Source organism: Lagenorhynchus albirostris, chromosome 10 (genome assembly GCF_949774975.1).
Source record: "Lagenorhynchus albirostris chromosome 10, mLagAlb1.1, whole genome shotgun sequence".
Classification (NCBI taxonomy): Eukaryota; Metazoa; Chordata; class Mammalia; order Artiodactyla; family Delphinidae; genus Lagenorhynchus; species Lagenorhynchus albirostris.
This window is the reverse complement of record NC_083104.1, coordinates 31,252,893-31,266,881: the sequence shown is the minus strand read 5'-3', so window position 1 is coordinate 31,266,881 and position 13,989 is coordinate 31,252,893. Positions and strand designations below refer to the sequence as shown.

The 13,989-nt window shown below is 48.2% G+C and overlaps 1 protein-coding gene across 7 annotated transcripts in view; it reads left to right on the top strand.

Annotated features, from left to right (window-relative positions):
* ABHD6 (abhydrolase domain containing 6, acylglycerol lipase) overlaps positions 1-13,989 on the top strand; it is a 114,690-nt gene that overhangs the window by 59,125 nt on the left and 41,576 nt on the right. The window contains exon 1 of one of the 7 annotated variants that reach the window (XM_060161476.1): positions 1,516-1,860. The exons of 3 other annotated variants lie outside the window; for them this stretch is intronic. The gene's annotated coding sequence lies outside the window, so the exon portion shown is untranslated. Of the gene's footprint in view, positions 1-1,515; positions 1,871-3,067; positions 3,092-13,989 lie in introns of those variants that run through there. 3 more of the 7 variants (XM_060161469.1, XM_060161472.1, XM_060161477.1) reach the window with 3 other exon arrangements.

Sequence of the window (13,989 nt, the reverse complement as noted above, 5' to 3'; positions counted from 1 at the left end):
TCTGGGCCTGCTCGGGGGTGTTGAAGGACTGCTAGTTTGAGGAGAGTTAAGGCCAGAGAAGGTAACATGGCCTTTGATGAATAAATTGTCCCCAAAGCTCTGAGAACAAGTCCATGAAGCAAGTCAGATGAAGCCCTTGAAATCTGAATGATGAGGTGGCTAACATCTTAGAAGAAGATGCTCCAGCTCCAGCCAGGGAGATTGTCCCAAACTCTGGATGGATTCCAACAGCCCTGACAGAAGCAGATTTTACAGGGTGGTCACCAGTGGCCTCAGAGATTCACCTTTGCCACATCTCTGGGGCTTCTCATCCACATCCATTCTTAAAACCCAAGACCTGCCCAACTCAGCTAGGCTTTGCCAGTCTGGAGGGCTTGGCAGGCCTGAGGCTGCCTTTGTGGTGGATTTAAATGGACAAGAGAGTCCTGCTGGGTACTGGTCCCACCTAGGTCTGGACTGAGAAACAGACAAGCCAGGGACTCAGTGCAGGAGGAAGACATCTCTGTCGCAGCCGCCACCACCACACACACACACACACACACACACACACACACACACACACACACACACACACACACACACACACACACACACACACACGGTGCTCAGCACATAGCAAGGGCTCAGTAAATATTTGTTAAATGAATGAATAAGTACTTTGGTGGAAGAAGCCCACAATACAGTGTGGGTCCAAAGGGAACTTAAGGAAAGCTTCCTGGAGGAAGTGACATTTGAATTGAGGTATGGAAAAAAGAGAGGAAGGAGTAGCCAGGCCAAGTAGGAAAGGATGAGAGTTCTTGGCAAAGGCCGAGGTGGTAGACTTCAGCCCAGGCGCCCTTGGAATGCTAGGAAATGAGGCTGGAGTAGTAAACTGAGGCCAGATGTTCAAAAACCTAGGCTTTGTGGCGGATAAGTTAGACAGAAAACAGTATTTGAATTTTAATGGGTGATAACCTTTATGCTCCCCTTCCTATTTTTTTGGCCTAGTGAGGTTTAATTGCCCTTAAAATGAAGAAATGGCCATAGCGGGCATTTAACCAGTGGTGGCTGAAAGCCTTATAAGATGGCTATTTTTGTCCCCAAGAGCTTTGGAGCTAGACGATCCAGGGTTGGAATTCCCAGTTCTGTCCTTTACAGCCCCTCTTCTCAGAATTCTGAAACAGGAAGCCAAGCACAATGTCCACCTCATAGGATCAAATGAGATAACCCATATAAGGTAGGGTTACTTTGCTTGCCCGAGAACCTGTCTGTCTCTCCGAGCCCTTCGGGGTCAGAGATCCAGCCGGAGTTACTGCCGGGTGCGGTGCCCAGCAGAGCTAGGCACACAACAGGTGCTCAGTAAATGAAACACAATGCCGCGACGAATTCTGGCGTCGCATTGTGAAACTGTGTGTGGCCCTCTGGCTTCCGATCTCTACCCCAGGGCGCAAGTGAGCGCCTTCGGGGCGGGGCTGGGGTGTTTGGGTTCTTCCCCTCTTCCCCCAACCCCGCCCCTGGCTTCGCGGCGTGAAACTATTGGATGCCTGGAGACGGGTTGCTGGGGTCGGGTTGTGCGGAATACAAACTTTACACTCCGGGCTTAATACTATAAGCCGGGGGCGCCGGGGAGCTAGGGGTTCTCGCCCCTGAGACCCCAAGACAGAACGCAACAGCCGGGGAGCAGCGCTGGGGGCCGGGCGCGGGCGGAGCCGGCTTTTCTGTCGGAGGACGTAGGCCCTCACGCAGCGCCTTTAAGGCTCCCATCCGAGCCGGCCCCGGAGCTGAGAGCGGCGCGGGCGCGGGCGGTGCTGCTGGACCTGAGCAGGAGCCCGGGGCCGAGGACAGGCGTCTAGATAGTGCGGCTGGTCCCAGGCGGCTGAGGTCAGGTGAGGTGAGCGCTGGTGGGGTGGGGCGGGCTGAGGCGGGGTGGGGGTGTGCACGTTTAGGAGGGAGTATCCGGGGGCTCCTCCAATGGCCCCGTGACCTACCTTCCACTTACCGAGTGCGGGCTGCCTGGCCTCCCTCCAAGCGGCACGAGGTGAAGAAGGGTCGGGAACATGCACCTCCCTTTTTACTCCGTTCCCCCGCCCTGGCATCAGCCCCTGCGCGCTTCCTTCCGGTGCCTGGATAGGTTTGACATTTCCGAATCCCTGGTCCCCCTACTTCCCGGGCCCGGGGTGCCTTCTTTCCTAAGGCCGCGGACAAGGTGAGGATGGGTCGGGGACCTGCAACCTCTTTCTATTTGGCCTCCCCACTGCTTGCGCCATCATCAACCCGTGTGCGCTCCCCACCCAAGTGCCTGGGTGGTTTGGAGGCTCCTGCACCCCCATTTCTCCCACTTTCTGGGGAAGGGCTGCTGCTCGGCTGCCCTCCCAGCCGCAGTCACCTGCCCCCGTCCTGCCCCCAGACATCTGCACCCCTCAAGACCTCTCCCAGCCCAAACCGACCTCCAGCAGCCTTTCAGCTCCCCTTTCCTCAGCCTGCCCCAATTCCCTTGCCCTTGCGCCCTCTCCTCCCCTCAGCTGGCGAGTCAGGATACTGGTCCAAACACCGTGACAGCCCGGAGCCGGCCGGCCAACAGCCGCAGCATCCCCCGCCCACTCCTACAAGGGCTTCCTGGCAGTCTTGGAAATGCAGATTGTGTAACGCCAGCTGCGGGGCAGAGCACGTGCGGGTTTGCACCCCTGAACCCGCAGAGGAGTGGAGGAGGCCAAGTTGACAGAGTGAGGTAGGGAGGGAGGAAGAGGGTGCCGGAGGGTGAAAAGGCTGTACATCCAGGCCAATGTATGAGTCCTTTTTTGTGCCCCCGGGCCTAGCTGGTTAAGTAACAAAAGGTCCCTCCTGGGACCAGAGGCCAGCATTTGTCTCACCTCTCACCGGCTCAGAAATCCGTAATGGCTGACTACACCTGACTGGGAGTTAAAAATAGTTTATTATTAATGATAGCTGATGTACAATAAGCAAATACAGGGTGCCAGGCCCTTTCCTAAGCACCTTAAAAAAACCTGCCTTATTCCTCTCAACAGCGCCATGAGGTAGGTGCCACCACTGTGCCCATTTCTTAGAGGAGGAATGTGAGGGGTTCAGATATGGTTCCCTCCCAGAACGCACAGTGAGTCTGACCTCAAAGCCCCTATTCTGAACCACTAGACTTATTTTATTGTTACTAATAAATTCTTATCAACAATATTTTTAAAATATAGGAAGTTAAAAATTAGAGAAATTAATAACCTGTGTTCCTACCATCAGTTTATTTTTCTAAAATTAGGTTTTCAGACCAGCAAGAAATCCTTGGTAGCCTCCTCAAGGATACTGATGCCCAGAGAGGAGAAGGGACTTGCTTGAGGCCACACAGCCTGACAGTGCCAGGACCGGGGTGCAAAACAGGTCCTGGGATAGTTACTTGGGTACTTCCTGGGTTCTCTGATGCTGCCTCAGCCTTTCAGCTAGGCCCCTGGAGACCCTGCCCCCTCCCCCTCTGCACTGTGACCTCCCCTTTCCTTCTCTGCTTCCTTTGCTCTAGCCCAGGCTAGTGAACACACATTCTTCCTGCTGCTGCCTTTGCTTAGGCTGTCCACACCTCTGGGAATGCCCTTCATGGAATCTCTAATGTCTAAATTGTCAAAAGTCCAGAAATAACAGAAGTAAAACCGATGAATCACCAGAGTAGTAATTAGTAAAAATTTATTGCGCAAACACACCAACAAGACAGAACCCGGAGCGCTCAAACCAAAACAATGGAATGAGGCTCAGGGATATATTATTATAAAGCAGCTTACATAGGGAGAAAGCAGTGACGGTTTATTCTTTACAGTGGTTGGTTATGGTATTAGAATTTTCTTAAATAACAGGGAATTGGTTAATAGTTACCTCATATCAACCTTGGGAAACAAGTTAAGGTTTTGCTTATGATTTTTAGGGACAAGCAAGAAATGACCCAGGTCAAGTTAGTCTTGCAAAATAAATTAAGCTTTGTTTGTATGACTAAACTGGTCTCATCTGCTCAGGGAATTTTTAAGGCTGGTCTCCATTTGTTTGTTTGTTTGTTTGTTTTGCGGTACACGGGCCTCTCACTGTTGTGGCCTCTCCCGGCCATGGCTCATGGGCCCAGCTGCTCCGCGGCATGTGGGATCTTCCCGGACCAGGACACGAACTCGTGTCCCCTGCATCGGCAAGCGGACTCTCAACCATTGCGCCACCAGGGAAGCCCTCCATTTGTTTTTGATTTAACAAAATATTACCTACCCCTTAGCTCATCTGTCCCCTCCAAGAATACTACCCTGATTTTTCCCCTGCCCCCAACTAAAATTTGTTTCTTTCTCCCTTGGGATCCCATAGCTGGGACCCTACTACCTTCTACTCCCATGATGGCATTTGGAAAGTTCTGCAGCACGCATCTGTCTTGTCCTCTTGGGTGCAGTTGTCCTAGCAGGATCACGAGTGTTCCCCAAGACTCCTCTTCCACTTGCCTGGTGAAGCCCCAGGACAGAGAAAGAGGTCCATGGGGGATGGGTTGGTTTCTGAAGTAAGGATAAGCTCAGGATTTCTGAACCCTGCTACCCCAAACTCCCTTCATTGAGCTGCAGCTGATCAAAGAGAGAATGGCTCAGTGTGGTACCGAATGCTATAATTACATGTTTGTTTTTGTTTACAACCCAAAGGATTCCCACCAGAAAATCAGAGAGACTTGGGTCCAAATCCCATTTCTACCACTTGGTAGCTGTGTGGCCATGGGCCACTTACCTAAACTCTGAGCCTCAGCTTCTGGTAATGGTACCTGCTTCTGAAGGCAGTGGTGAGATTTAGATAAAATAAAGCACAGGGCCCAGCATGTGGTAAGCACTCAATAAGTACCAGCTATTATGAAGAGTGAGCACCACTTTGAATTACTGGAGAATTATTAACTCATTATTAAATAGCTCATACTCTGCTTAGAGGTGGGTCAAGGGAGTTCGGGCCGAGGAGAGTAAGCATTTTTTTTTCTTTTAATTTATTATTATTATTTTTTAAAGATTCTGTACTTTAATTTATTTTTTATTTATTTATTTTTGGCTGCACTGAGTCTTCGTTGCTGCACTTGAGCTTTCTCTAGTTGGGGCGAGCAGGGACTACTCTTTGTTGCAGTGCGTGGGCTTCTCATTGCGGTGGCTTCTCTTGTTGCGGAGCGTGAGCTCTAGGCGTGTGAGCTTCAGTAGTTGTGGCATGCGGGCTCAGTAGTTGTGGCTTGCCGGCTCTAGAGCTCAGGCTTAGTAGTTGTGGCGCACGGGCTTAGTTGCTCTGTGTCATGTGGGATCTTCCCAGACCAGGGCTCGAACCTGTGTCCCCTGCATTGGCAGGCGGATTCTTAACCACTGCGCCACCAGGGAAGACCTCTTTTAATTTTTATAGGAGTATAGTTGATATACAATTTTTTTTTTTGAGATAAATATTTTTTGTACTCAGGAAGGCCGGTGAGAGTTTCTTCAACTCCAAACCATCCATTGCCTTTACAATGAGATAGAATTGCCTTTCTATTTGTTAGCTTTTTAAAAATTTATGAGCTACTAGTTCTGTGAGGATCTGCACACCTGGAATGAATGCGTGAATGCGATTTGTTCAATTGTAAGTGATTATGAAACAATGATAGGAGAAAAAAAACTTGCTCTTAGAGATGACCTTGGTTTTCATTGTGTGTTGGTTCAGGCCTATCTTGGGGGCAAGAGGTTCCATGCAAAAGTTATCTGGGTTTGGAGGGAAGGAAAGCAAGAGTGTTTTATCCTAGTACTCTAATGAACTGCTGAGAGTGGAAATCAACTTCGCTGTGTCGTGTTCTTTTCCAGCTCCTGGTTATTCTGATGACTAGATCAATTATTACAATGATGAGTGTTCAAAAGAAGAGGGCCAGGAATGCCCCCCTCAAAGCTGTGTTTGAAATATGCTGGGAAGCTAGTTATGCAAGTTGAAAAAAAATTTTTTACTTTAAAATTTCTCCTAAATTGATTCTTTGTTGGAATACATTAGGATCCCATTTGATAATTTAAGGACTGTTGAGTTTAGATATTTTAAGACATAACGTTTTGTAAATTTCACAGTTCTATGGAATTTAGCAGACTTTAGGACTTTTCTTTATTTCTGTGACCCTGTAGGGACATAAACACTTACTGTACTATCCGTTACAGCGACCTTTAGCCACATGTGGCTATTTAAATTCAAATTAATTCAAATTAAATAAAATCAAAAATTCTGTTCTTCAGTCACACTAGCCACATTTCACGTGCTCATGTGCCATGTGGCCAGCAGCTACCGTATTAAGCAGAGCAAATAGAGAACATTCCTGTCTTCACAGAAAGTCCTATGGGATAGCACTGTTTATATCTATAAGGCCATGGGAAAGCCACTTGATTACGGGGTTAAGTTCCCTTCTTTCTGGCAAGTCATCTGCAGGCCAAGAAATGGAGTGTGCAGAGGATGTTTTACTGTCAAGAATGAGGATGTTAATAAATCCCCTTAGCCTCATTTTGGCTGAATGGCTCACTGGCTTTTAACACTGCCGGATTCAAAGGATGGGAGAGAGGGTGGAATCAGATGAAGTGTCTCTGGGCAGTGCATCTCCTGGCTGCATGTTATAACCTTCTAGAGAAGGTTAAAAAATACCCATGCCTGGGGCTTCCCTGGTGGCGCAGTGGTTGAGAGTCTGCCTGCCGATGCAGGGGACACGGGTTCGTGCCCCGCCCCGCCCCGGCCCGGGAAGATCCCACATGCCGCGGAGCGGCTGGGCCCGTGAGCCATGGCCGCTGAGCCTGCGCGTCCGGAGCCTGTGCTCCGCAACGGGAGGGGCCACAACAGTGAGAGGCCCGCGTACCGCCAAAAAAAAAAAAAAAAAAAAAAAAAAATACCCATGCTTGGACTCTGCCCCAGGCCAGCTGAATCTGAATCTCTGAGGGTGGTCCCTGGAATCCGAGGAATCTGTATTTTTTTAAAGCTCCCTGGGGGGTTCTGTTGTGCAGACGGGGTTGAGAACCACTGCCTTCAAGAGAATTGCCTTCTAGACTGTGCCCTTAAAAAAAAAAAAATTCCTGAGCACTGGAAGAAAATATGTCAAGGTAGATTTGGTGAGTGGCTAAAAATGTTCCTCACTGATTAACTACAGTAATAAAGGTTGGAGTTGAGTGGGCTCACTTTCTGTAGAAGTGGTCTCCCCTGAGGGCAGCTTTCCCCCTAGAGCATTTGGCAGCATCTGGAGACATTTTTGCTTGTCACAACTTGGGGGCCTCGCCTGCGATACTGTTAATTACCCTCACAATGCATAGGAGATGCCCAGCAAAGAATTAATCCGGCCCCAAAGACATAATTTTTGCAAACCAAAGTCCTCTCTGACCTTGGATGTAGTTGCCTCTTCAGAAGAGGTCAAGGGGGCTTCCCTGGTGGCGCAGTGGTTAAGAATCCGCCTGCCAATGCAGGGGACACGGGTTAGAGCCCTGGTCTGGGAAGATCCCACATGCCGGAGCAGCTAAGCCCGTGCACCACAACTACTGAGCCTGCGTGCCACAACTACCGAAGCCCATGTGCCTAGAGCCCATGCTCCGCAACAAGAGAAGCCACCGCAATGAGAAGCCCGCACACCGCAACAGAGTAGCCCCTGCTCGCCGCAGCTAGAGAAGGCCGGGGCGCAGCAACAAAGACCCAACGCAGCCAAAAAAAAAAGTTAGGGAGAGATCAAGATACCCTCCTAAACGGAACCCTCAGAAACCCTCTTGATCATATTTCAGGTTTTTCAATCCCAGAAGCTGTGTAGGGTGTTGCTGTCCGTGGTTGGACGCCTTTGGGGCTGTACCAGGGAAGCTGCTGATTCAGGGAAGCTGTACCTCCTGCTGAAGGTGTGGGCAGGTTCTTACTTACCCTGCTGCAGGTTGAGATCCTCTTCTTGTGAAGTAATTACCCAAAGTGACAGCAGCCTTTCTCCTAGGTGGTTTAAGCTGTGGCTTTTGGCTATTGGTATTGGGTGTTTGATCTGTGATATACCCAGAATAGGATTCAAGCTTGGACTTCCCTGGCGGTCCCGTGGTTAAGACTCTGCACTTCCACTGCAGGGGGCGCAGGTTCTATCCCTGGTCTGGGAAGTTCCACATGCTGCGTGGTACAGCTCCCCCCTCCCCCCCCCAAAAAAAAAGATTATATGGAATAGAATTCAAGCCTTATATGTGATGAAGTTTGGAAACTGAGCTATGGGTTACACTCTGGGAATATAAAGATAGCAGGCATCTGAACAGACCTGGGCACAGTGGCAGTGCAGGGTGATGGAGGTGTGGTGTTTCTGAACAGAAGTTCGTGTGCCCGACACACAGAAAGGCCAAGCAAACCAAAACGTCAGATTTTGGAGCAGAGAAAGTTTATTGCAGGGCCAAGCAAGGAGAACAGGTGACTCATGCTCAAAAACCCCGAACTCCCTGGTGGTTTTGGGGGAGACCATTTTAAAGTCAAATTTGGGGTGCGGGCTGCAGGTTGTGAGTTTCTTCTGATTGGTTGGTGGTGAGGTAACAGGGTAGTGCTCCAGGAATCTTGTGCTCATCCTGAAGTTACCATCCTCCACCTGGGTGGGGGACTTAGTTTCTGCAGAAGAGGGCAAAGATACTGTGATGTATATTCCCTGAGGAGGAACCAGGACCCTGCCCCAAGGCTGCACTATTCTGACAGCTCCTCTGTTTCTGCATTCCCTCTCTTCCCTGATGAGCAACTGTTTGAATATTCCCTTTGGAACTCAGGGAAGGTCAAGGAGGCTGAATGAAGCCTACAAACAAGAAATGGAGGACACAGAAGGGCTTTTGTGCCTAGGAGGGCCCCATAGGGTCCTGCTCAGTTTCAGTGGCAGGGCTTTCTAGCGCCGCCTTGGAAGGCAGGGCAGCTCTTCCCAGCTGTGCTGTGAGCAGTCGCATCCGCCAGTCACTGCTGTGAGCAGTCCCCATGCATCATCTCATTTTGTCCCCACACCGAGGCTCTAAGAGGTTCAGTGACTTGCCAAGGTCACACACGGATCAGCGACAGAGCAGAGAATTGAACCCAGGTTATGGAACTGCGCAGCTGAACCCTCAGAGGAGCATTTACAGATGGGGTAATATTTTCGTAGCCAAGACTTGAAGGTTGAGCGGGAGCTCAGCAGGCAGGGACGTGCTAGGGAGAGGGGAGCGTTTGTGCCAAAGCTGTGCAGGTGTGAAGGAGCGTAAGGCGTAGGGATTGCAGATCATTCAGGGAAAGGTGGGGCGGGGGCCTTCCATGTCATGCTGAGGGCCACTGTGAGCCACCAGTGGAGTAGGGGCAGAGGAGAGAAGAGCTGTGTGCCATTGGGCACCTGGCTTAACCTCTCTGGGTCTCACCTTCCCATCTGAACCGGAGCCTCTAAAGCTACACTGCTCTGATGAGGAAAGTTCATTTTACTGGTGGCTGTAATGAGCAAAGTGAAGGAATGGCCTGCAGTGGCGCTGCTGGGGCCGCCCTGCTGATTCATGGCTTCCATGCTTTCACTTGGTATTTATACCAAGTGACCACCAAGTGTTACCGAGCTCAAGCTCGCTCTGCTCGCCGCACAAGAGGCCAGTGAATCGGAGACGAGGTGTTGAGGCAAGGAAGACGACTTTATTCGGAAAGCTGGCTGACCGAGAAGGTGGCAGACTAGTGTCTCTGATAAACCATCTTATCTGGACTTGGATGCCAGTTTCTTTTATAGAATCAGAGAGGGGGAGGTGGTGAGGAAGTAAAGTAATAAGGCAGGATAGAGAGGGAGAGGCGGAGAGGAAGTAAAGTAAAAGGGCCATCGATCTTGCAGAATATCTCCTGGAATGACCAGGTCTTGCAGAATATCTCCTGGAATGATCAGCCTCGGTGAGGGGATGTGTTAGTTTCTTTTTTTCTTGCAGCCGTTCACAGGTGGGCAGGGTTCCCTGAGGCAGGCCGTTAGGTATGAGTATAATTACAAAAGCAACGAAAGGCAAAGGTTAAAGTCAAGCAGGTCCAACGTGGGGTCCCATGTAGCTCTTCCCTTGCCCTTCGTGTATGCTAAAGTGCCATGGCAGATGCAGAGATGTAGTAAGACTTGTCTTCAAGGAGCTTGCAGCCTAATGGAGGGTACAGCCAGTGTTTTCGTGAGTATTATGGTAAAAGATGCAGGTCATAAATACCTGTAGGTATGGAGAATGAAGCCGAGGTTGCTAATGGCTGGGGGACTGAAGGAGATAACTCTTAGTTCTGCCAGAAAGAATTGTTAGGAGATGGGGATAGATAGAGGGTATCGTCCAGGTCGACAGAAAATGGGGCAGTGGAGAAAAATACAAAGCCAGTTCAGGTACAGTCACCAGAGGGTCTGATTATCAGCCTATCTAGTAGCAGATTCCCCATAGTTTACAGGTTTTAGTGGGGAAGCAGACGTTATAACAGGAAAATATTCATTAATGGACTTGCCACTTACAAACTTGCGTCCCACCCCGTCGTGCCTCCGTCTCTTTTCAACACTGGTGTCCAGTCATGCTCCAGGAGCATCCACCTCTTGGTCATCGTCTCTCCCAGGTCGCAAGGACATTTTACAAATACAAGACAAACCTTGGAGAGAGAGACATGGGATTTCATGAACGCACCGCAGAAGCCGCTTGACTGTGGAGGCAGTAATAGATGTGACACCTGTTAGTTGATGACGAGAGGGCGGGACTTGAAAATCAAAGGATTGAGAGGCCTGGGGCAAAGCAGTAAAGCATTTTTGCAAAAAACATCCCTTGTATAATAGCGCTGTGACAACCAAATGTTAACTGGAAGGACTTACCATACTCTAAGGCAATTTACATGTGATTTATTCTTTGTTCTAAGAATTAGCACAGGATGACAGTTATAACTTAAATCTTGTTCCATATTTGCTATTGATCTTAGGATAGATTTTGATTTTTGTTTACTTATTTGGATAAAGTTCTAAACAAAACTGTGTGTTGACTAAAATTTTGAGCGTGGCATCACCTTTTTCTGATGCTGATTTCCCTGTGTACAGAGATCTCTGGGGAAGAGATTCTGGCTAGAGAAGGTAGGGACCAGCTCACGAAGGGCTCTGAATGCTGAACCTCATGCTGGGAGCCAGAGTTCTTGTCCTGGTAGAACCTGCCAGCTGTTTATAACAGGGCTCCTTTTTGTCTCACACTGGCTTTGTCCCTGCAGTTAGAAAATACTGTAGACCAGCTTCCCTCCTTTAGAAATGACAAAGCCCTCTTTAATCTCCTTGCTTTCCTTTTGAGTTCGGAGCACAGATTCGAGCCATGGGAGAGTGTTTTGGGGCCCTGAGGTTCTATTTCCGGCCTTCTGCTGTTGCATACCCATATAGAGGGCTATTTTAATTCCTTTCAGTCATGTGGAAAGTAGTCACTTATGTGATGCTCTTTCTAGCACCTTACCTTTGAGAGCTGATCTCAGCCAATGACAGTGCATGTGTTCGCATTAATTCATAGAGCAGTGTTTGAGTTAAAGCTTGTTCTGGGAGAGCCTAAAGACTTCGTGGTCCCTGGAGGTAAAGGGTCAAGTGGCTTTTGGCTCCTCTTTTATCCAGTGGAAGACTGGCTTGTATTTCTGTAGGGTTTTCTTGCTTTAAGCATGATTTCAAGCAGGTGGTTATTTCAGACTAATCACCAGCCTACATCTTGATCCCAGAGGCTGCTGCTTTGCAGGTGCTGGGCTAGTTCAGGATACGTTGTGCGTGTTTCATTGCCTCGCTTCTTGGCCAGTACGATTTTTTTAGAAGATGTGCCACTGGGTATATAAGCCCCCTGCCTTCCAGCTGAGCCCCTGATGGACCTGCCTGCCTCTCTCTCTCCTCGGGCTGTGTCCCTTCTCCTCAGGATTGGGTAGCAGGATTTTCTGGTTCTCTGATTCTCTGTCTACAGGACCAGCCTGCTGGGCTGAGCTTCCTTGCCCACAGTGCTGCCCCAGGTGGCAGAAGCAGGGCATGGGGCTGTGGGCTTGGCTGGCTCTCGAGCAAAAACCCCCGTGGGGAATCAGCTGCTAGTGATTTGGTACAAAGCAGGACGGAGTGAATCTTCTTATCAGTACCTTTCCCAGAACCATGAAGGAGATACACTTTCTGTGGCTGTTGAGCATGTGAAATGTGGCTAGCGTAGCTGAGGAGCTGAATTTTATGTTTTATTTAGTTTTGATCATTTTAAATTTAAACAGTCACCATGTGGCTAGTGGCTACTGTATTGGACAATGTAGGATAGACCATTGTACTTGAGGAGTTTATATTGTATTTTTAAAATATTTTATTTTATTTTATTTGCTTATTTTTATTTTTGGCTGCATCGGGTCTTAGTTGTGGCACACGGGGTCTCTTCTTTGTGGCTTGCAGGCTCTTCACTGTGGTGTGTGGGCTTCTCTCTAGTTGCGTCGTGCAGGTTTTCTCTTCTCTAGTTGTGGCGCATGGGCTCTGTAGTTTGTGGCATGCGGGCTCAATAGTTGTGGCGCACGGGCTTAGTTGCCCTGCGGCACGTGGAATCTTAGTTACCTGACCGGGGATCGAACCCACGTCCCCTGCATTGCAGGACGGATTCTTTACCACTGGACCACCAGGGGAGTCCCTATATTGTATTTTTTAATTAAATAGGGAAAACCTTGAACGTGCACATGGTAGCAATTCAAAAGGTACAAAAGGATATCAGTGAAAAGTCTCCCTCATCTCTGCCCCTAGCCTCTTAGTTTCCTTCCCAGCCCCAGTCATGATTATCATCTGTATCCATCCTGAAACATTTTACACACATATAAGCGTAACATGCATATTTCTCTCTCTCTCTCTCAATGCAAGAGATGTTATTCTACCCATTCTCTTCTGTTCCTTGCATTTTTAGTTAACAGTGTACCTTGGAGGTCATTACCCGTAGAGACAAATATGCCTCATTATTTTAATGGCTTATAGTTAATTTTATTTGTATTTAATGGCTGTACATTATACTTCCTTATAAAGTTGTACCATCATTTACTTAACATATCCCCTACGAGTGGGCATGTGAGTTCCAATTTTTTTTGCCATGATAAGTAATACTATAACAAATAACCTTCACAAACATGTTCTCACACATGTTCAGGTCTGAATGCAAATCAGTTCCTAGAAATTAGATTATTAGATCAAAGGTATGTGTACTGTACATTGCTGCAGATTTTGCCAAAATGCCATCTGTAGGGTTTGTTGATGGGAGTATAAATCTGTACCTTGCGTGAGGGCATCTATTTTCCCACGGCCCCAGCAGCACAGTCTGTTATTACACTTTTTGTTCTTTGCCAATACAATAAAGATCACCATCGCCTTGCAGGTTTAATTTGCATTTCTCTTGTAAATGAGATTGAGCATCTTTTTATATGTCGAAGAGTCATTTGTATTTCCTTTCCGTTACATGAACTACTCAGATCATTCGCCCATTTTTCTACCGGATTTTATTGTTGTTTTTATTGATTTGTAGGACCCTTTATTAGTCTGTCATCTCTGAAATGTATTGACACATTTTAACCTTGGTCATGATATCCTTTTTTTAAATATTTATTTTATTTATTATTTATTTAATTTATTAATTTGGTTGTGCTGGGTCTTAGCTGCGGCAGGCAGGCTCCTTAGTTGCAGCTCGCCGGCTCCTTTAGTTGTGACACATGTGCTCCTTAGTGGCGGCCAGCAGGCTCCTTAGTTGCAGCTCACAGGCTCCTCAGTTGTGGTACGTGAACTCTTAGTTTCGGCATGCATGTGGGATCTAGTTCCCTGACCAGGGATCGAACCTGGGCCCCCAGCATTGGGAGTGTGGAGTCTTAACCACGGCGCTACTGGGGAAGTCCCATGATATCCCTTTCCATGTGGACATTTAAAAACATTTTTATGTAGTCAACTTATTAATCTTTATGTTATGGCCTCTAGGTTTTAAATCTTAACTTAGAAAGGCTTTCCCTGTGAAGGTGTTTTCAAACAGAGTTCTCATGTTTTCTTCTAGAACTTTCATGGTATTATTTTATTTTTAAATTTTATTTTAT